The following is a 22,386-nucleotide window of genomic DNA, read 5'->3' as shown; positions in this document are numbered from 1 at the left end:
AGTAAGTACAGGGACATTCCCCCCGAAGCAAGTAGGGTGAAGTGCCTTGCCCAAGGACACAACGTCATTTTGCACGGCTGGGAATCGAACTGGCAACCTTCAGATTACTAGCCCGACTCCCTCACCGCTCAGCCATCTGACTCTCCTAGATACGCCTACCTCCTGGAGAGTGTTCTTGATCTGGCCAACTGTTGTGAAGGGGTTTTTCTTCACCAGGGAAAGAATTCTTCTGTCATCCACCACAGTTGTTTTCCGTGGTCTTCCGGGTCTTTTGATGTTGCTGAGCTCACCAGTGCGTTCTTTCTTTTTAAGAATGTACCAAACAGTTGATTTGGCCACACCTAATGTTTTTGCTATCTCTCTGATAGGTTTGTTTTGATTTTACAGCCTAACGATGGCTTGCTTCACTGATGGTGACAGCTCTTTGGACTTCATATTGAGAGTTGACAGCAACAGATTCCAAACACAAATACCATACTTGAAATGAACTCTAGACCTTTTATCTGCTCCTTGTCAATGAAATAATGAACTCCCATGAAGGAATAACATACACCTGGCCATGGAACAGCTGAGCAGCCAATTGTCCAATTACTTTTGGTCCCTTAAAAAGGGGGGGGCCACATATCAAATGTGTTGTAATTCCTACACCGTTCACCTGATTTGGATGTAAATACCCTGAAATTAAAGCTGAAAGTCTGCACTTAAAGCATATCTTGATTGTTTCATTTCAAATCCATTGTGGTGGTATACAGAGCCAAAATGATGAAAATTGTGTCAATGTCCAAATATTTATGGACCTAATCTAATTTTGGACATTGTGTCCCATTTGTTCAATGACGATAGATTTGTCCTTATTGAATCATTATTTCACATTAACCCCCCCCCCCCTCCTGTCACACACTCACAACTCACACACACAAACACACGCACACACCCTTTGTCATTAGAAGACAATTGATGTGGGCCGGAACAGGAGATGTGTGGATGAGGGTGTCGGAGAAGCCCGTATGCCATCACCACTCCTTTGTCTTGTCAGCCTCCGTGAAGCGGCGCTGTCACATGACCATTGTCACATGATTCCTCCGCGGGCGAGACTCACAGACTCACGTTCGTATTTGCTCCCTCAGAGAGAGAGAGATGAATCCTTCATTTCTCCCATAATGCAATTAGGTCGTATTCTCATCGGCACAATGGGGGGGAGATGGGGGGGGGGGGGTTGGGGCCGGGGGCGAGGAGGGCAGGCGGGGTTGGAGGGGTCGCAGACGATTGCAGGTTGCACCAGTCCTAACCCTAACCCAGTCTATTTCTGTCAAGATCAACAGTGGCCTACTCATGGCGCTACACTGAGCGTGCTCAGTGGCGGTTCAGCGCGTAGCGGAGCAGAGATCAGCACGACAGGGAGGAACAGCTGGATCTCAACTCTCCCTACTCAGGCACATGTGGATAATGGATCCTTCTCATTCCAGCTCTGATGCGTTTGCACAAGTTAGGGGGGTGTGGAACCGTGCTGGGGGCGGGTGGGGGGTGAGAGGGGGGCTGGAGAGTGTGTGTGTGTGTGTGTGTATGTGTGTGTGAGGGGAAGGGGGGGTGGAGAGTGTGTGTGTGTGTGTGTGAGGGGAAGGAGGGTGTTAGTATATGTTAAATTAAGTGTGGATTGAATGCATAAGGAGCTATTAAGCCAGGGACAAAATGCCCTAAAAACGAACACACGTGATTGTGCATTCTGATTGGGGCGTGCGATGAGCCTCGCCACAATGGCTTGTTACCCTCTGAGAAGGGCTCTGATGAGGAGATGGTGCTGGCTGGCCTTAGAGAGAGAGAGAGGTTGGTGGGGGGGGGGAGGGGGGGCAGGTGACTGGGGAGGATTATATGCCGTTCGAATTTTGGATTTCAACATTTAGGACAGACTTCACCTCAGGTCCTCCTGCCATCTGCTCCTGGGAAGAGATCCAGGGCCAGAGGGCAGACTCTCTGGAGCAGCCCTGCGCTGGCCCAGGAGCAGGGCTCAGGAGCAGGGCCCAGGAGCAGGCTCCAGAAGGAGGCAGCGTGGGGCTCGATGTGACCCCTCCCTCCTGCCCCCCCCACACACACACTCTCACACACACACTCTCACACACACACCCTCCCCAACACACAGTTTCAGGTGTTTTCCCTTTTTAGCTGCATCCTCGGGGGAGACAATACTAAAATGGATGATTGCTTGCGACCGGCGCATTATGCGCATTAATCCAGCTCTTATCAAGCAGGAAGTGATGAATTGGGTGCGTCAGTGCCGGGCTCACCTTTGTTGTCATTTGAACGGAATCAAAGCCTTAAATCATGGAGCTGCACCTGGTAATGGGAGGAGGGTTGACATTCTAATTCGGCGCCCGACAGAGCCGCAACGCTTCCAGCTGATTTAATAACTCCAGGATGAGATGTGGGAGGCACGGGTAGGGGAGGGACAGGGTAGGGGTTGGGGGGGGGGGGGGGGGGGGGGGGCTGTGCTAAATGAAAATTTGAGCACAGTTTTTGAAAAATATGATTGCCGGATGAAATGGCAGTTGCCCTCATTTCTCCCTGGTTCACGCCCCCCCCCCCCCCCCCCGCCGCTCTGTATTACAAGTCACCTGTGTTTTGGCTGTCACTTTGTCAACGACAGGCCAGTTTCGCTGAGGGAGGGGTGCAGCCCGGGGTCCTCTGCCCTCCTAGGGGCGCGGTGGGGAGCGGGGGGGACGGGACTGTGGTCCTCTTTCAGGGATCAGACCTCCTGCCTTCTGCTCCTGACAGGATTCCACAGGGGAAGACCCTGTTGTAATCACTGTTGATGCGTCAGTCTCTTCTGTTTAGAGCTGGTGCATACATCAATACAGCAGGAGCGTGTTGTGCTCTCTGGCAGGCTGGCAGGCAGGCGAGGACTTCCTTCCCTCAGGTCTGCTCCCAGGCTGCAACGGGAGGGAGTCAGGTCGCTGAGCGGTTAGAGAATCAGGCTAGTAATCAGAAGGTCGCTGGTTTGATTCCCGGCCGCGCTAAAATGACGTTGTGTCCTTGGGCAAGGCACTTCACCCTACTTTCCTCGGGGGAATGTCCCTGTACTTACTGTAAGTCGCTCTGGATGAGAGCGTCTGCTAAATGTAAATGTAATGTAACAAGAACTGGGGTTTGGAAGCTCCCAGGATCCAGCCCAGGCTCGGATGAGACGCTTCTCTAAGCTGTGTCCTGCTGATAGCGTGTCACCATAGTTTCCATTCAGTTTGCTTCTAAAGGTTGACATTGTAAAATCTAAAATTCACATTTTAAAGAAATGTAGACGCCCACATTGGATCGGGAATTGTTTCGGGTTCTAAACTGTTTTCGAGGACACAGTCAAGGTTTTTGTTCCATGTTCCATGTTCCATGTTGTTTGTTAAACTGCTGCACCACAGCTCATTTTGAAAACATGTAACCCTCTAGTCTAGTGGGACTAAGTCATTTATTGAGAGAGGACTAGATAACTCACGTAATTTCACTCCATTTTCATCACATCAAAGAGCCTATTACAGTTTTTTAATTAGAACTAAATGACAAGTGAAAATTACTTTTAAATAATAAGAGAATGTCCTTTATTCTACATTCAAGTGCAAATTGGGTTTGGAATATATTTTTCAACGCCATTTCACTCTGCCAAAGGGATTTTTTTCTCTCTGTTCCATTATCATCTCCCTCTTCCTACTCCTCTTCCTCCTCCTCCTCCCCTCTTAATAGTGTCCTCCATCTATCCATAAGATCAGAACAAATGTCCACCAGCCATGATCGCTCACATCACATAGGACGGAGACTTCTCATTCTCTGAAAGCTGCAGGGAAACGCCAGGCACGTTGTCCTGAATATTGATGGCTCTTTCAGGGGCTGCACTCTCTCTGGTAAACACGGAGATGGAGTTGACATGTTGCCAAAGACATCATTTGAATCTAGGGAGGTCACAGGAAACATTAGCAAATTATCTACCCCATGCGTTCCAAGATCCCCCAAAACAGATAAGGAAAAAGCCAATCTATTCCGCTGATGTCTATCTTATCGTCGCGCACTGAGAAAAGCTCACAGTTAATTTCACTTGATATGATAGAGAAATTTTCTCTCACTTTCAGATTAAGTTTGTGGACGCTCATGCCTCGGGGCTCCTGCGCTATAATTGTACGCTTCTAACAAGGTGAGCATCATGTGCGATTCACGGCTACGGTCTATACTGAGCCTTCATTGCAGTGGAAACAGAAGGATGTATGTCTGAGGAGAAGCTGTGCATTATAGAAACAGCATCACACACACACCGCCACTAGAACCATACCTGTTCCTATTTATAAGCGCCATCTGAAATGTCGGAAAACCTTGTGATGCTGTTCCATCTGGGAAGGTGACGGAGAGGGGCAGGCTTGTGTGCTGCCGGACGCCCCCCTGACCTGTCACGCTGACGGCTGCTTTTCCTTCCGTTAGTGGAAAGGTCCGTCCCTGACCTTAGAGACGTGGAGCCCGGCATGAAATGGGAGCCATCTGTGCCACATCTGCAGGATGGATGGAAGAGATGGGAGAGAGAGAGAGAGAGAGATAGAGAGAGATAGAGAGAGAGAGAGAGAGAGAGAGAGAGAGAGAGAGAGAGAGAGAGAGAGAGAGAGAGAGAGAGAGAGAGAGAGAGAGAGGCAGAAAGAGTAAGACATACATATAGTATATACTGTACTTGTGTGTCTACAGACAAGTAGACAGTCAGGCAGATAGTCAGACAGGCAGACAGACAGACAGACAGACAGGCAGGCAGGCAGGCAGGCAGACAGATAGTCAGACAGGTAGGCAGGCAGACAGATCCGTGGCCTTATATAGAATAGCCTTTGGAATTCCACAGTTCTCTGAAGGGAATCAGCTGTCCTTTAGACCAATCGATACAATCCCATTGATCCCCCCCCGACCAATTGAATTTGGTTTCTGATGCCTGATTAGTAATGATTTACAGAGCCCTTTGTTCACCTCAGAGGCCTCGGAAAATATGCAGAATGTGAGGCTTTGATAAGCAGCCTTCCTTTGAGCCTCTTTCAAAGCAACAATGGAGTCTCTGGGTCACAACCCTGCCCAGAGACATGCAAGTATCCCTATCCTCTGGTTAACAGTGGAGATGGAAAGATGGCGTGTTCACCTTGACTCACACGGCCAACAACACCTGTCAGATGAATGGATGAAGACCAGACATAGCTGTCGATCACAGAGCTGTGGATTCCGAGCTGTGGATTCCATCATTGGTTTGTCACTGTCTATTGATGCAAACATGGCACTGCAAGATGTATTCGGTGATGGATTAGGCTGGTCTGAATCACGGACACCATTAGCAGAACAGGACGTTGATTGCAGGAAGTGAAGGAAAAAGTAGGGTGGTGCATAAATTTCAGTCTGGTACTAAAATAAGTATGGAATTAACTATCCATAATGGGCCTTTGTTTCAGTAACTGTAGATTGTGTCTGACATGGTTCACTTTCTCCGTTTTCAGCCTCATTTCACTTGCTACAGGAGGCTACAGCCTAATTCTTTTAATGGAGTTTGGAGTCAATTTGCTGGGCTGCATGACAAAGCGAGTCCCCATCACGTCCTCACCCTGGGGCCCAGGGAGGGGCTCGGCTCTCAGAAAACGTCCCCTCAGCTGGGTGGGCGTGGTGGACGAGGCGGGCCGGGGAGGCGGGGGTTCTGTCTGGTGTGATTTCAGCTTCGGCCGGGGCAAGAGTGGACGGACCACCGTCGACGAGCCCGACCCTCCCTGCTCCCCCCCCCCCCCTCACCCCGCAGCCTCCAACACCCAGCGGCACACAGAGTGCTTTCAGGTCCCAGCTGGGGGGCGAGGGAGGGGGGGGGGGGGCGAGGGAGGGGGGGGGCGAGGGAGGGGGGGGGCTGATGGGGAGGGCGAGCAGGAGAGCACGGCTTACCTCCCGGTGTCCTGGAGGAGGGCGAGGGCGGGGGAGGCGGGGGGAGGAGAGGGGAGGCGGGGGGAGGAGAGGGGAGGCGGGGGGAGGAGAGGGGAGTCGGGGGGGAGGAGAGGGGAGGCGGGGGGGAGGAGAGGGGAGGCGGGGGGAGGAGAGGGGAGTCGGGGGGAGGAGAGGGGAGGCGGGGGGAGGAGAGGGGAGGCGGGGGGAGGAGAGGGGAGGCGGGGGGGGAGGAGAGGGGAGGCGGGGGGAGGAGAGGGGAGGCGGGGGGAGGAGAGGGGAGGCGGGGGGAGGAGAGGGGAGGCGGGGGGAGGAGAGGGGAGGCGGGGGGAGGAGAGGGGAGGCGGGGGGGAGGAGAGGGGAGTCGGGGGGAGGAGAGGGGAGGCGGGGGGAGGAGAGGGGAGGCGGGGGGAGGAGAGGGGAGGCGGGGGAGGAGGAGAGGGGAGGCGGGGGGAGGAGAGGGGAGGCGGGGGGAGGAGAGGGGAGGCGGGGGGAGGAGAGGGGAGGCGGGGGGAGGAGAGGCGAGGAGGCGGGGGGGAGGAGAGGGGAGGCTCCTGCAGGAAAACAGTGTTTCAGAAGCAGAGGCCTGTGGGTAAATTGAGCCACGCAGCTGGAACCCCCCCCCCCCTCCCTCCCCCGCCGGCTCCTCATTGGCCCCTGCTTACCGTGGTGCTCACAGCCCGTGATGAGACGTGGAGACAACAACCACCGAGAACAAAGCGGCGACTTCACAAGACCGAAATAAAGACCGAAATAAAGACCAGGAACTCCGCCTGGGAGAGTTAGCTCCTCAATAAATACAGCCGTTTGCAATTCCCTGCTGCCATTGCTATTCAAATTACCCACTATCAGCTGAAAATATATTAGTTTAGAAGCATATAATAAGAAGGAAGATAAGTGGTCGACATTCCTCAAACGCTAGCAAGTAACTTGCTGATAAAAAGATGGCTCCCAATCAGTGTCACATCAACAATTGTATCGGTATGTAAGCTACACAAGACCCCGACGTTTCAGACACTACCGGTTTCCAATATGAATAAAAACAAACTTCTGTCAAATCCCACTCATCAACAACACATCGTACACTTTAAAAAAAAACTGAAATTACAACCACAACAACAATCCACCTGCGATCGCTCGGCCAACCGCTCAAAAGAGGGCAAACGGACATGCAAAACGGTGGCAATGGAAGCATACAGGTGATATGCGAGGGGAAAAAGTGACACGTTGCCTCCGGTGGAAATGTGATTGTGCGCCCCGAGTCATTTGACTGCCAACAGCCATGGAGGCTCGGGGGCAATGAGGCATGCTGCACGGGTCCAAACAGGCCCGGAATGACAGCTGCTGCTGCTGTCTCCAACGCTCCTCTGGGCTTGAGGACCTCTGGTTTAAACCCAGCTTCCGTTGACTGTAAACATGGCGGTGTTGTCCGCACCAAAGGAGCCCTGGTGGTGGCTGAGGTTTGCTTTCTCTCTGGTGACCTTCAGCGGTGTCGCCTTCTAATGTGTTGTTTTGTCGATGTTCCCAGAGATAGCTTTTCCCTACTTGTGTTGCGTGGCGGGGGTGAAATGCAGTTCTTATCTTAGGTGTTTTTGCGGTGAATGCATGAGGGTCTTGGTGAGAGGAGATCTGATATGGGGTTTCGGGTGAGAACTGATCTTGTCTGACAAAGGAAGAGGGAGGGGGGGGAGGGAGGGAGGGAGGGAGGGGGGCTCGAAAGTCCCTTTGCTTAGAACACTGGTCGAAATCATCTGGACGCAAATGCGGCGTGGTCAACTTCCCAGTCATCCAAACAACCCTGGTCCGATGTTGTGATGGAAACAAGCAGCCGAACGTGCCCCTGTGGCTTCTCCCCCCGCGAGAGTCGCTGCAGTTTGGAGAAAGAAACTTCTGAGGAGATCAAAGCCGTTCATGTTCTCCCGTATCCCCCGAATCTAAGGCCGCCCACGCTCCTGGGTGGCTAAGATTGTGTGAGGTGACAGGGATAATAAAACCAATTTGTTTTCTATCAGACAGAACACGCTTTGTGTTGAGATGCCTGTGCTCTCACGAACAGGCCTTGATTATTGCTCAGCCGTAGCCTTGCCTCAAAGTCGGCTTCAATTCGGGGTGTCAAAAGTACAAGGCCTCCACGTTCACATTGTCACCTTCTCTCTTTCTGTCAAATCATTCCACTCTCTCATTGCGTTGTGCTTGGTGTGAAAACCCCACCCCCCTTCGCCAAACAAACACATGCGCGCACATCAACATGAGATCCGGTTTTGAAAATGCTGTTTTAGTTTGAATCTGAATGTATTTGTTTATCTGGTAAGCCTGGGAAAGCCAGAGGAGACTGAACTGGCTGGGTGTATTTATAGCTTGACGGTGGCTATACCTTAGTGTATTAACAAGACTTAAGAGGGCTTCTGTCTGAAGGCAGCTTTACGACTTGAAGGCACCAGGTGGAGATGATCTGTCAGGGGCAAAGTGGCCTTAGCAGTCCTGGAGAACCACCTGCTTTTGACAGGTAGTGCTAAGGCTCTGTGATTATGCACTGTGTGAGCTTGAGTACATACTTAATGTGCGTGTGTGTGGGTGTGTGGGTGTGCGTGTGCACACTTGAACACTTGTGTTTTCCAGCAATACTGCAGTCCTCTTCATTGCTCTGTGTCCTGCCCTCTGAACATCTGGGAATCTTCAGAGGTCTGATTCGTTTTTCGGTGGAGCCCCAATCAGGTCTCACCTCGCCCTTCCCAGAGGGTCTCTCTCTCTCTCTCTCTCTCTCTCTCTCTCTCTCTCTCTCTCTCTTTCAGTTCACCTCATCTGCCACATCAAAGGATCTCATTACGGGCTGTCATGCCATCCTTGCTCCCGGCCAACCTGCTTCTGCCGTTACATTTAAATAGCGACACATTGTATTTATAATAGGCAATGTCACGCAACGCGCTCTCTGATGTCTTCCAGTTCCCACTTGCAGTCTTCCCCCTGTTCCCCTCGCCCCCCCCCCGCCCCCCCCCGCCCGCACCGACAGACGCCCCTCTATAAAATTCTCTTTTATTTACTGCTTGTTTGCTTTTTTATTAGGCCGCCGCGACGACCGGCGAAGTCGCTCGTCCTGTTTGATGTTCGACGCGTCCCCTCTGCGATTACGAAGTGTGCGTCTTTAAAAATAAATAAATAAAAACGGGTGGACAGACTGTTAAAAGATACGGGTGGCGAGGAGAGCGCCCCTCCACCCTCCAGAACCCCCAGGTCTCCCCCTCCCTCCCCCCTGTAAAAGGCCCAGTTTGGCAGGCCCACCTGGCCCGGGCCGTACCCCGGGCCGGGCCGTACCCTGGGCCCCACCTGTTACGGCCCGGGCCTCACAGCTGCAGCCAGGGTGTAATTAACCAGAGTGGAGCTTCGCCTCCCGTCGCCCCGCCGCCCTCGTTTACCTACTTAATTTATTTACTAAATGGAGCCGAGTCACTGGCTGGGCTCTGTCCGGCTTCCTGGCAGCCCCCCCCCTCCCCCCACCCCCTCCCCTCCCCCTCCCCCCTCCCCCCCACCCCGGCGGGCTGTTAAGAGAAAGGCAAGAGTCGTCCAGAGGCCGTAAATAACCTCCACGGAGCACTTTCCTGAAGCCAACGAGCCCAGCCTGTGATGAATATGATTGTGATGGGTGAGTGGAGGAGGAGGAGGAGGGGTGGGGCTTTAGTTATAGTCGGGGGTTATTCATCACGACCAATGTCTCTCCTTTGAAGAAATCTGCTTCCCTGCGCCCAGTGCCTGAGAGCACAATAGGGCTGTGTGGTGATGAATTTGGAGTTTTGCTCGGCCTTTGTGTGTCTCCTACTGCTCCGGAGCGTGTTTCATCCAACCTTTCTCTCCGGCTGGACTGGCATCAGTCATTCCCACCTACAGACAGCCAATTAAATCAGCACTCAGTGCAACCTGATTGGCTAACTTCCCCTTCGCTGCCCCAGCGCAAGGGTGGAGGTGTGTGTGTGTGTGTCAGAGTGTGTGTGTGTGTTCTTGTGTAGGAGGGGCAGGATGGCAGTTTTTTTGGGGCAGAAAAGCACAACTCCAAGGACAACTCTACCGTCGCCCACAGACATTTAGCTGACATATGAAGGGAGCAGATGAAGGGTGTAGCGTTTTTTGGAAGAGGATGTTAGACTTTTATTTCACAGGATATTTTGTTTTCCCTCTGAGGATTTGCTTTGGCAGGGCTGTTACTCACTAGCAGTATTCTCTGCTCACTCTCTCTATCCATCTTCCCTCTCCTCTCTCTCTCTCTCTCTCTCTCTCTCTCTCTCTCTCTCATCTCTCTCTCTCTCTCTCTCTCTCTCCTCTCTCTCTCTCTCTCTCTCTCTCTCTCTCTCTCTCTCTCTCTCTCTTCATCTCCATCTCTTTTCTCTCTGATGCTCTCCGCCTCTCTCTTCTCGCTCCCTCTTTCACCCTCCTCCGCCTCTCCGGTTGGTAAACTGTTGAGATTTTTCTCTGGTCCCTTTAACAAAGCACACAGCAGCAGGGAAAAAGGACAATTGCATTGTCAAGGTGCTTTGAAGAGCAGAGCGTCGCACGAGCGGATTAATGTCCTCGTAAAGTGAGGGAGCTGATTTTGATGGAGGACTTTATAGATTTTGAGGTGGACCACCTCCTTCGGGGGATATTTCTTTCCTCGTTTGTTCGGCACACTTGAGGGGGATGGAGTGAGGCGGGGAGGAGAGGATTCTCCTACTGTTGCAGACGCTCTGTGGCCGACAGTCTGGCCCGCCGTAAGCGGATACACCAGGCAGGCGTTCATGTTCGAGGAACTCTCCCACTTTGTGCGAGGGCGGTCTTGCTTTGGTCCGTTGAGACAAAAGAGATTCAGCTGCAATATACCGGCTGGCTGGCAGGAGACGTCCAAACACTCTTACATCGACAGCTACGTACACTCTCTTTCTCCCACTCTCCAACACACACACATACATACAGTAGCAACACGCACGCAGTTAGACGACAACCACATTCCAGTCAGATCTCATCTTTACGAGCAAACTGTCCCGGAGAGATGGGCCCTCGCGAACAATGAATCCATAGTTACGGAGTTATGGAGATGAGAGGAAACAGCAGTGTCCGTGGACGGGGGCGGGGGGGGGGGGGGGGGCAGGTAATGAGGAGATAAAAGGCTACAGATGGAGGGGCTGTCAGGGAGAGGCTGACCTTGATTCCTCTCATAGTTGGGTTCTCCACTCTGCTGAGTGGTGATAAGAGCCAACAGGAGTCAGGCAGCCAGGCAGCAGATCCTTCACCTCATCTCCACCAGATAACCTCTGCTGACATCAGCCCCACCGACCGCTAGGCTAGTCAGGCATTTCACCTGAAGCCGACTCGCAGACCAATTTCGTATATATATTTGTATATATTTTTTTCTTTTTTAAAGGCTCGCCATTTCTCATTTATCAACGAATAACAACTCTGAAAGAGACTGGCCCTGGTGAGGAGCTGGTGCCCACAAGGTTAGGGTTCAGGAGAAACAAAAGCCATCTCTTTTCTTTCTTTCATTCTTTTTCTTTTCTTTTTTTCCTTCTTAAGAATCTTCTGATGAAATTGAATTTGATGGCACAGAGAGAGGCTGGGGGGGAGGGAGGACTGGGGGTGGGGAGCGAGGGCCAGGCAGACGAGCAGCCTGGGGAGGGAGGACTGGGGGTGGGGAGCGAGGGCCAGGCAGACGAGCAGCCTGGGTAAGGAGACCTCCCTCCCGGGGCTTGGCTGCCCAATTCAGACTATTGATTTTCTGTCCTCTCCTTCAATATCTGGAATGCGCCCTACCCAATAGATTATGACAAACGTGCCCGCCAGAGACCACCGATCCTCTAATTGAACTTGATGTAGTACAGCGTTGGATCAAAGGTTGGGAAAATGCAGTGACATTGCAGGTTTCTCTGCTGCCTCCGAAAGACCGTCCTCCCAAGGTCCACTCGACAGACCGGGGGCACTGAGAGGGAGAAAAGTTGTCACCCTTCCTCCCTCGAATCCTTCCCTCCTCTCCTCGCCTCCTTTCCTTGACCAGCTAGGCTTTCACCGCACCACTGAGCACAATGGAGTCAGTGCTTTACAATAACAACCTCCTGCCAAAAGCACAAAAAAACAAGGCAGGAGAAGAGCTCAGTGCTCTATTTTGATGAAAGTAACAAGCACAGCTTGTTGTAAATAGGCTTTCTCAAGCCTGAGGCAGCTTTTCTCCCCAGGGGACGTGCTGCTCTCCCAGGGTTGCTGTCGCCTAAAGGTTCTCTCTCTGGAAGGGGAGAGAAAAAACATTGCAAGAGGCACAAACAAGAACCGGCTTTGGCTGTTTTCAACAGGGAGGAGGAAGTCGTCTTTCAGTGGGGGGATGCTTACTGGGAATCACCATCCATTCAGATGAGTGAATGAGATGTCTGTGTTACTGAGCGTTTTGTTGGCATGGCGTATTGTCGGGATTTGAGTCCAGGTGCGTACTGCACAGAGAAAGTGTGTGGGGTGTGTGGGGGGTGACTGGAGGGGACGGGGGTGACGGGGGGGGACGAGGGTGACGGGGGGGGGGGGTAAGGTGCTGAGAGGAGCAGAGGACAGGTGGAGGGCATCTCCTGTCTGCTGCTGCGTCTCCTGATCTTAGATAACCCAGGTGTGTGCATATTCAAATGAGATGGGTGCCGGGCATCCACTTGCAAATAAGGTGCCGTGCACACAGGGGGGGAGACACGCCCAGCCCGGCCTCTTAAGAGGTGGCAGTCGCCCTCCCTCTGTACCTGGGCAGGAAGTACCAGGAAGTACCAGGAAGTACCTCCCACTGGACCATCTGACTCGCCTCTGTTTCCCCCGAGAAGGAAAAAAGGAGGAAAGTGATTGTCTCCAGTCTGCCACCCACATTTGAGAGAATAGGCTAGTTTTTTTTTTTTTTTTTTTTTTTTTTTTTTTTATAAATCTCTTCAAACCTCTCCCTTCACTTACCTTTCTCCCCAGTGCCTATAAGTCCCTCTGATCCTTTCCAATAATAATGGCATTGCCAGCCAATCTCTCTGAAAATGGCTTCAGCGCATATCTAATCCCATTTAATTACTTAGACACACAGGGCTCAGGACACACTCCTCAGGCAATACCCCCCCCCCCTCCCTCCCCTCAAACCCTCCCTTCATCCTCCTCCTCTGTGGTAAGCATGCACTGTTTGCCTGCCCCTTTGCCCCAAACCCCCCCTCCCCCTTGCTCCCCCTCCCCCTCATGAATTATGGATCCCTGGCTGCGAGGCGAGGGCTGATGGCTCCGACACAGGGCTCAGGCGGAGCCCAGACTCCCAGTAAATATGGTGGCCGTCTGGGGTGGCCGTGCCCCTATTGTGCGTGGTATTAAAAGCTCACGGCTCTCCCCGTCTCCTTTCCCTCTAACATGACCGCGCTCGAGACAGAGGGGGGTTGTGGGTAATCGCACAAGCCTTCGAGCTCTCCGGAGGACCACTGGCCACCTCATGCTGGACGGCATTATGGCTGACAGTCCTCATACCTGAGAGGGGGGAGGATGGGGGGGGGGGATGGGGGAGGAAGGTTGAAGCTGGACAGTTCTGTGATTTCAAACAGACATTCCCCTCGATGACAAGGTTCTTTATTGGCCATTTCTGAGAAACACCGGAAAGTGACTCCTCGCTGTTCTGGTTATCCTGTCGTTTCCTGGCAGCACTATATCTGTGCTCTCTCTCACTGGCTTTTTCCATCTCCTTCCATCTCTCTCTCTCGCTGCCACTCTCGGTTGCTGCTGTTAATTCCCGAAGCGGCCCCGGCACAAGACCGCTGAAAAGCATGAACAGAGGAGGAGAGAGAGAGAGCAGGATAAATCATGCTGTCCACCTTTTATGAGCTCAGCTGAGTAGGAGCCGTCTCTCCAGCGCATGGCCACAGAGCCCAGCTGCACACATGCCTCTTCCTGTACACCAGGATACCTCACGGGGGGGGGGGGGGATTCATCGGATTTGGGGAATCGACTATTCTAACCAGTTCCGAACCCACGCATCGTGTCAAGCATCTAACCGTCACGACGAAACACATCTAATGCGTCTTTGTCGCGAAGTAGAATAGAGTTCTGATGGGACATGTCTGGTAACACTTGCGGTAATTACAGTCAGTGATGTCACGGTGATGATGCGTGGTGTTACCCATGCTCATCAACACCCAGCCTTGCCCTGCCGAGAGCACAGACGGAGGACGGCTGTCTTCCCGTTCGCAAGTTGTCTCTTCTGTGATTGGTCCGCAGCTGTCTGTCACAGCCTTGAGCATATTTCCCAGAGTCTGATGCTGAAGAGAGCTCAGTAGCCGACAGACTTGTCGTCTTTATCTCCCCAGATTTCGACCTAATCTGTTTCTCCCCCCCTGGCCCCTCCACACGAATCTGTCGTAAATCATTTCTGGACCTCGGTATCCTGTCTGCACAGACGCTTGCATGTACGGGCAGGAAGGAAATGGAGGAGAAAAAATGGTATATCAAAGCGCAAGTCCCAGTCAAAACAAACAGCAAATCTACTTCTGCAGTGCCTTTTACCGCAACCGCTTTTTACAGTTATTTGTCAGAGTGATGTGTTCAGTATAATGTACTAACTCTCATTACAGGGCCTTTCAATGCAGTGTGGTTTAAACAACCATGCTGTGAGCAGGAAGATTAACATAACCCTTCTGAGCTCTGCTCTTTCTGACCTCCCTCTTTGTGTGGGTCTTTTCACGTCCGTCTGGGGGGCAGGGGGGCGGCGGAGTACTTCTACGAAACAATCAATCCGGTGCCTATTTACAGTGGGTTGTAATCCCACCACATGTCCTCTGCAACTGGGCTGATTGCAGAGCGCCTTGCTGGTACTTAGCCATGACGGAGAGCCAGAGCATCCAAAAATACAGTGGACAGCTGAGGACCGGGGCTAATAGCTGCTTTCATGACGCCCACACCGAGAGCCCTCAACCTCCTGGCAGTGTTCCCCCTCCCCACGCTCTCTCCATCACCACGCCCTCTCCATCACCACGCCCTCTCCATCACCACGCCCTCTCCATCACCACGCCCTCTCCATCACCACGCCCTCTCCATCACCACGCTCTCTCCATCCCCACGCCCTCTCCATCACCACGCCCTCTCCATCACCACGCTCTCTCCATCACCACGCTCTCTCCATCACCACGCTCTCTCCATCACCACGCCCTCTCCATCACCACGCCCTCTCCATCACCACGCCCTCTCCATCACCACGCCCTCTCCATCACCACGCTCTCTCCATCACCACGCTCTCTCCATCACCACGCTCTCTCCATCACCACGCTCTCTCCATCACCACGCTCTCTCCATCACCACGCCCTCTCCATCACCACGCTCTCTCCATCACCACGCTCTCTCCATCACTACGCTCTCTCCATCACCACGCTCTCTCCATCACTACGCTCTCTCCATCACCACGCTCTCTCCATCACCACGCCCTCTCCATCACTACGCTCTCTCCATCACCACGCTCTCTCCATCACTACGCCCTCTCCATCACCACGCTCTCTCCATCACCACGCTCTCTCCATCACCACGCTCTCTCCATCACCACGCTCTCTCCATCACCACGCTCTCTCCATCACTACGCTCTCTCCATCACCACGCTCTCTCCATCACTACGCTCTCTCCATCACCACGCTCTCTCCATCACCACGCCCTCTCCATCACCACGCTCTCTCCATCACCACGCTCTCTCCATCACCACGCTCTCTCCATCACCACGCTCTCTCCATCACCACGCCCTCTCCATCACCACGCTCTCTCCATCACCACGCTCTCTCCATCACTACGCTCTCTCCATCACCACGCTCTCTCCATCACTACGCTCTCTCCATCACCACGCTCTCTCCATCACTACGCTCTCTCCATCACCACGCTCTCTCCATCACTACGCTCTCTCCATCACCACGCTCTCTCCATCACCACGCCCTCTCCATCACCACGCCCTCTCCATCACCACGCTCTCTCCATCACCACGCTCTCTCCATCACCACGCTCTCTCCATCACCACGCTCTCTCCATCACTACGCTCTCTCCATCACCACGCTCTCTCCATCACCACGCCCTCTCCATCACCACGCTCTCTCCATCACCACGCTCTCTCCATCACCACGCTCTCTCCATCACCACGCTCTCTCCATCACCACGCTCTCTCCATCACCACGCTCTCTCCATCACCACGCTCTCTCCATCACCACGCTCTCTCCATCACTACGCTCTCTCCATCACCACGCTCTCTCCATCACCACGCCCTCTCCATCACCACGCTCTCTCCATCACCACGCTCTCTCCATCACTACGCTCTCTCCATCACCACGCTCTCTCCATCACCACGCTCTCTCCATCACCATGCTCTCTCCATCACCAGCCACTTTGATTCAGTGGGGCTTTTTGTTTTGATTTTTAAGTACCATACAAATAGAGCAAATCGCATCCATCACCAAGGTGATGATTACATTCAATGCGCTGGAGATGAACTCATCCCTGCTTGCTGTAAGCAACAGTTAAAACAACTGTCTGTTTTCCAAGTGCACTTCGTATTGACAAGTATCATCTAAAATTCTGTCGCTATAGTAACGGCAGTGGTTTAATCCACTAATTGCTAACTACCGCCACAATTGGTTGTGATTGCTTTGGGACACGGTTAACCCTTTCATTGCTATGTAACTGCCTTCAAAAACAAACTCTCCCTTCCCAAACACACTCACACACACACACACACACACACACGACCCCCCAACCTTCATGCATACCCAAAAAGCATCCAGCACTTTATTAATGGGAGCGGTTGCCATGGCGATTAATCACGGTGTTCTCTGTCAGCAGTTTTTAGTCAAATGGGCCCTGATGTTTGTTTGTTAATGGAGCAGTAAACAATGCTGCCGGCGGCTCTTTATGAGCTCTTCTGCAGTTCCGCAGCACCTGGGCCATTCACACACACACACCGGCCTGGCTTCAAAGAGACGGCGTCTGCCCCCTCTCACACACACGCTGTCGAGGTTTTGCCCTTTTCAGACGCAACTCACCTGGTTCTAATGAGAAGGTAAACAGCACTCCAGGCTGAAGCATTGTGCTCGAGGGCCAGCGCGATTTTCTCATTGTCTAATGGCGAGCAAGGATTACTCGAGTACTAGGATTGAACTCAGAGGGTGGATTCGGTTGTCAGTTTGTCACTCTGCCTTGCCTTAGACTGTTAAATATGTGTGTCCTTCTTGATGGAAGCAATGCCTTGATAGCCCAGATAGCCCACACAGTCAAACACACTTCATATATGTGGTCACATCGAATGTACAGAACAGGGAGTGAGTGACCATGGGAAGAAGGGTTGGTGTACGTGCATGCGTGTGCACGTGTGCACGTGTGTGTGTATGTGTGTGTGTATGTGTGTGTGTGTGTGAGTGTGAGTCTCTGCACTGAACAAACCCCAAACCTTTGAAGAGTGAGCCGCTCAAAGGCTGGAGAGCCAGTCCGGGAGCTTCACAGGCACAGAGGGGAAATTGCCTTGAACCTCGAGGTGTATGAAAGTGCAATTTGTGTCCCATCTGTTCTGCTTCCCTTCCATTAGGACCGAGGGTGTCTGAGGCCTCTGGGACAGAATGCCTGTGGTCGGGTCTTTGGGTGCACAGAGACACGACACTCCTAAATTCAATTTACCAAACGAGTCATTCTCATCCCCCCCCATAGAAACTTTGAATATTATTACTTCAGCCGTATTTAGTAATTTTCAAGATGAAAGCGCCATGCATTTTTGTTTGGAGAAATTGAAATGTTCAAGGATGCGGACGATGTGTGTGTGCGTGTGTGCGTGTGTGAGTGTGAGAGACAGAGAGAGAGAGATGAAGAGAGAAGAACCGACAGAGAGAGAGCGAGAAGAAGGCAGAGGGAGAGAGAATAATGAAATGTTAGCTCAAGTGTGATTTCCTGCCTATATTGTCCACATGTGCAGAGGAGAGAGAACAGAGAGAGAGAGAGAGAGAGAGAGAGAGAGAGAGAGAGAGAGAGAGAGAGAGAGAGAGAGAGAGAGAGAGAGAGAGAGAGAGAGAGAGAGAGAGAGACTCCATTGTCCAGCTTTCCCCCTGCACCACTCTGCTCTCCATCATAGACCATGAGCAAAGTGACTGAATTGACTCCCTTAACTTTCTTGCCCTTTCTTTCCAAAGATTTGCATGATAGAAGCCTGGAAGGGAAGGGTTGCCTGGGCAACGGGCTGCCTCTGTTTGCAGTGAGAGCAGAGGTGTTGAAGAGGAGTTGAAACGTGACATCAGACTGGAGACTGCACGTTTGTCAGAAGTCAGAAAGGTGCCTCGCTTCCCCCCTCAGCGGGGGAAAATATCGGTTCTCCCTGAAATGGTGAAACATTGCCTCGGCTGACGGGTCACAATCTGTTCTGCTGTGTCGGGGAAAGGCATGTGTGTACGAGTGGTGCATTTGGCACCATGTAACACTACTCGGAGGATAAGTCTGTACCTTTCTTGATGCTCTAACTAACACACAGAAAATATGTTACAATCCAATTTGTCTGTGGTCTGCTTTCTCCATGGAATGTTAAATCCCCCTTCATGCAGGAAATAACCATGTCCAAGTTCATCCGCGAGAGCTATCCGGAGTCACAGCCTATTTGCATGTCTTCTTCTACCATCAAGGCCGGGAAATGAACACGTAGGTGACCCCTCATCGTGGTCTGTGAGGTGGGGCGCCGCGAGAGGAACCCAATTAACAGTGGCGAGGCGTTCGCGCCGGCCCCCACACCCCTTTACCGAGGGCGTGCGAGCCAACCAGAACCGCCGTCTCTCAGCGAAACGCTCGTCCTGACAAATTGATTTCCAGGTGTAAAACAGAGCGATGCCCCAAGAGACTGCAACACCTAAATCACTCTTCACACATACATGCTGCTAATTCAGTGGAGAGAGAGAGATAAATAGAGCAAGGGAGAAAGAGAGAGATGAAATAGAAATGTGCTTGAGCGGTGATGGAATATTGAGGAGGTTGCGGAGGGGGTTGGTTGCCGGGGGTGGGCGATTAGCGGCGCAGTTAAATGGAGGAGAGTGCACACAGTCCCTCCTGCCAGCTGTGAAACAAATGGTGTCTAAATTGAATAATGCAGTCTGAGAGAGAAAGAAGTGGGATTTGCACACAAAGACTGACTGACAGATGGAGAGAGAGAAGAGGCAGCCAACCTTTAACAGAGCCAAGCAGGGAAGACAGCAAAATGGCAAGTTAGATTAATAGATTGGCGAGGTCTCACTGTAGATAGGATAATAATTCTGCGGGGGGAAAAAAGAAAGAAGGGGTTTTTCAGGGTCAGAGTTGAGGAGAGAGGAGGAACAGTGAAGACGGAAGGATGAATATTGAAAATGCATTTGAGATTCAGCGGGGGGGGGAAATGAGATTAAAGGTGATAGAAAAGGTCAGCGAATGGGAAGGCGAGACAGAGAGAGAGCGAGAGGGAAAAGAGGGTGAGATGAGAAGGCGAATGCAAAAGCTCTTTAAGAAACGAGAGGGAGAATAGAGATGAAAAGACAGCTAATGCCTTTCTAAAGCATCGCGCCATCAAACAGACAGACATGTTCAGACACATGGCGTGATGCTACAGACAAGCACCTGGCTCTCAGTTATCCAGAAGCTTCTCTGCCGTTCCTTCCTCGCAGAGCAACATCGCCTGAATAGCTCAAAATCACTCTGAGAGTCAATTATATCCTGTGAAATGGGAAACAGACTATTTAATTGTACGGCGCTCCATCCTGTAACCCCGAGTAATTGCACGCTGCTTGTTCGAGCTGGGTTCCCCCTTGTGAGGCGATTGCATGTTTCTTTTCTCGCCCTGCTTTTTCTCCTTCTCCACCCCAAGGTCCCTGAGTCAAGCCTCTTATCTGCCTCCACTCATACTTCCTGTGCCTTATAACTACAAGTTAGCTGTAGTCCCGCAGTGCCTGTGGGGACTAGAGCCAAGCCAGCCATTTCCAGGACTGAGCCTGAGTTGTTCTCTGATTGCTTTGCCCCTGTTCCTCACTGTTGACGTTTTCTCCCCTCCACAGGTCATTTCTTTCACAACCTCCGTAAATAGGGAGATCGTGTAGCAGAGGAACAACACCTTTTCGTCCGCCTTAGTCTGAGGAGAATCCGTACTGACACCTTCACCTGGCTGCGCTAATTGCTGCTCGTTTGAGTGTGTGTGGTTTTTCCATCGTTAACGTCGAGCAACAGCTTCGGGTGTTCACCTGCAGTGCCCTTCCGAGTCAAATCGCACGCGATAACTGTTCGTAGCAACGGAAGCGTAACGGCCGAGGTTGTGGGTTACCGTTTAACAGACAGATATGATGATCATCGCCATCATCATCACCACCATTTTACACTCGTCGCTAAAAAGGTGTGACAACCAGCGATGACACCTCGGGGCGTTTATCACAACTGAATTATTTTTGACAGGGTCAAAAAATGAACTCATCAAATAAGGAACACTAGCAGGGGGCTTCACCTCATAGTCATCTGTTCCACTTGAAACTGGGACAATTTGTGCGGAATAAAGTAATTGGACAGAGAGTCCGATGAGACATATCAACATGTGATTGCTTCCAGCCACCGAGAGTGGAATTATAGGGAGCGCTATGGTTGAGGAGAGGTTGTCTCTAATGTGATTAGCTGTCTGTTTTAAATGAAACACAGGCCAATAATAAAACCGGGGACAAAGTAGCCCATTGTTCTAAGCCATATCCTCGCTCCTCTGTTTCTCTCTGTCTACTATGACAGCTTTTGTTCCGCCTATCATTTCCAGCTCCTTCCTTTTTAGACAGACAGACATAGGAGATGGGGATGGGGGGGGGGGAGTTGGGGAAGGTGGGGGGGGGGGGGGGGCGGGGGGGGGCACTCAAATCCCTGTGGCTCCAGGGAGCTGTCAGAACTGATAGTGCTCTATCACTCGCGAACGGAGGTGCAAAATTGGGCAGAGTCGAGTGTTGAGCAAAGCAGAGGATGATGGTCCTCACGTCCACCCGAGCCTGACTCACTGAAATGGGTAGGCTGAGGAAGTCTTCTGGCAGGCTCGCGTGGTAATGATCTGGTCAAAGCCATCTGCAAAAATAGATATGTTAACGACACATCATCAGATCACTAACATGGAGTGAACTCAAATGCTGTTACTCAGAATAACACTCCAACCAACCATCTACAGCTTCAAACGAAAACAAACCAATTTATTGGATAATTACACAATAATAACATATGATTAACTTTATTTTTTCACCGCAGACGTTCTATTTGGCACTAATTAGCAGCAGTAAGCCGTTGTTTGCTGTTCCAGAAAGCCTATTTTCACCGTACTTGTCTGGCAACTGCCAGGTAAATGCCGGGGGGAGACGGAGGCTGAACAGTGAAGTGCTGTGTGCGGCTGCTTGTGATGTAGAGAGCTCTCACCTGCCGCGGCCACCAGCACCGTCTCTGGGGGGGGGAGTGGGGCGGGTGGGGGTGGAGGTGGGGGGAGGACAGCTCCTCTCTCGCAGGCCCCACGGACAACAGGTAGACCCCGTGTTCATGGCAGCCCTGACAGCCCCAGCTGTGGGATCCAGGAGGGAAGAGGCCAGTTTGAGTGTTGCCTGTTTTGGACTTTGTAACAGTTGAGACCTTTCAGGATGCGAGGACGGTATTCTTAATATAACATCCGCGTGTCCGACCCATGGAGATGAAAGGCCTCCTGTGCTTCGTGAGTGTGGAGATTGAGAGCCAGCATGACCTTTCACACCTTGGGCGTGAGGAGTCACACTTTGACTGACCTCTTCACGCCTCTTTGGTGTGTACTGTCTAGAGGTGCCATGGAAATCACCTTGGAAACCAGAAAACACATCAACAATGCATTAGGTCTTGACAAAATATCTTAGCATAATTCATGCATTAAAGTTAAAGGCAAGTCTGTTTGGATTTTTTATGCGCGATTGGATCTGATCTGGTCAGTGTACGCTCGCGCTCTAGCACCAACGACATGTGTGATTCATTATAATTCCTATAACACTTAGCGCAGGCTAAGTGTTATGTATAGGAGTTAATGTCTGTGGACATTAGTTTACCCCTTCCACCGCTGTAGTCCCAGCTGACACCTAATGCATCACAGCCTCCGATTTCCTTCCTCCCAGTCATATCTTCCTTATCCAGTCTCCACCACCTCACAACATCCTTGTCTATCTGATTCTCCCTGCCCTTGCCCCCGCCCCTGTCTGACCTTCTTCTCCTGTCATTTCTCGCTGCGCACCCCCGCCACCCCCCCCCTCCCAGCCTCCACCTCATCCTCCACCCCTGTGTCCTCTAAACACTTGACACCTTTTCAGATTCATCCCCATCAGTTGGCAGACAGCGTGCGTTTCACCCGTAGGGCACGACGCAGCGATCCCTGCAAATCAATGGCAGATAAATCAATGTTATCTCTTTTTTCCATGCCTCTGCCGCCATTGATTTTTTGCCCCTGTTACTTTGCTGTTTTGTGACTTGAAC

The sequence above is a fragment of the Osmerus eperlanus genome, chromosome 28, assembly GCF_963692335.1.
Source record: "Osmerus eperlanus chromosome 28, fOsmEpe2.1, whole genome shotgun sequence".
NCBI lineage: Eukaryota > Metazoa > Chordata > Actinopteri > Osmeriformes > Osmeridae > Osmerus > Osmerus eperlanus.
This window is presented reverse-complemented; position numbering follows the sequence as displayed.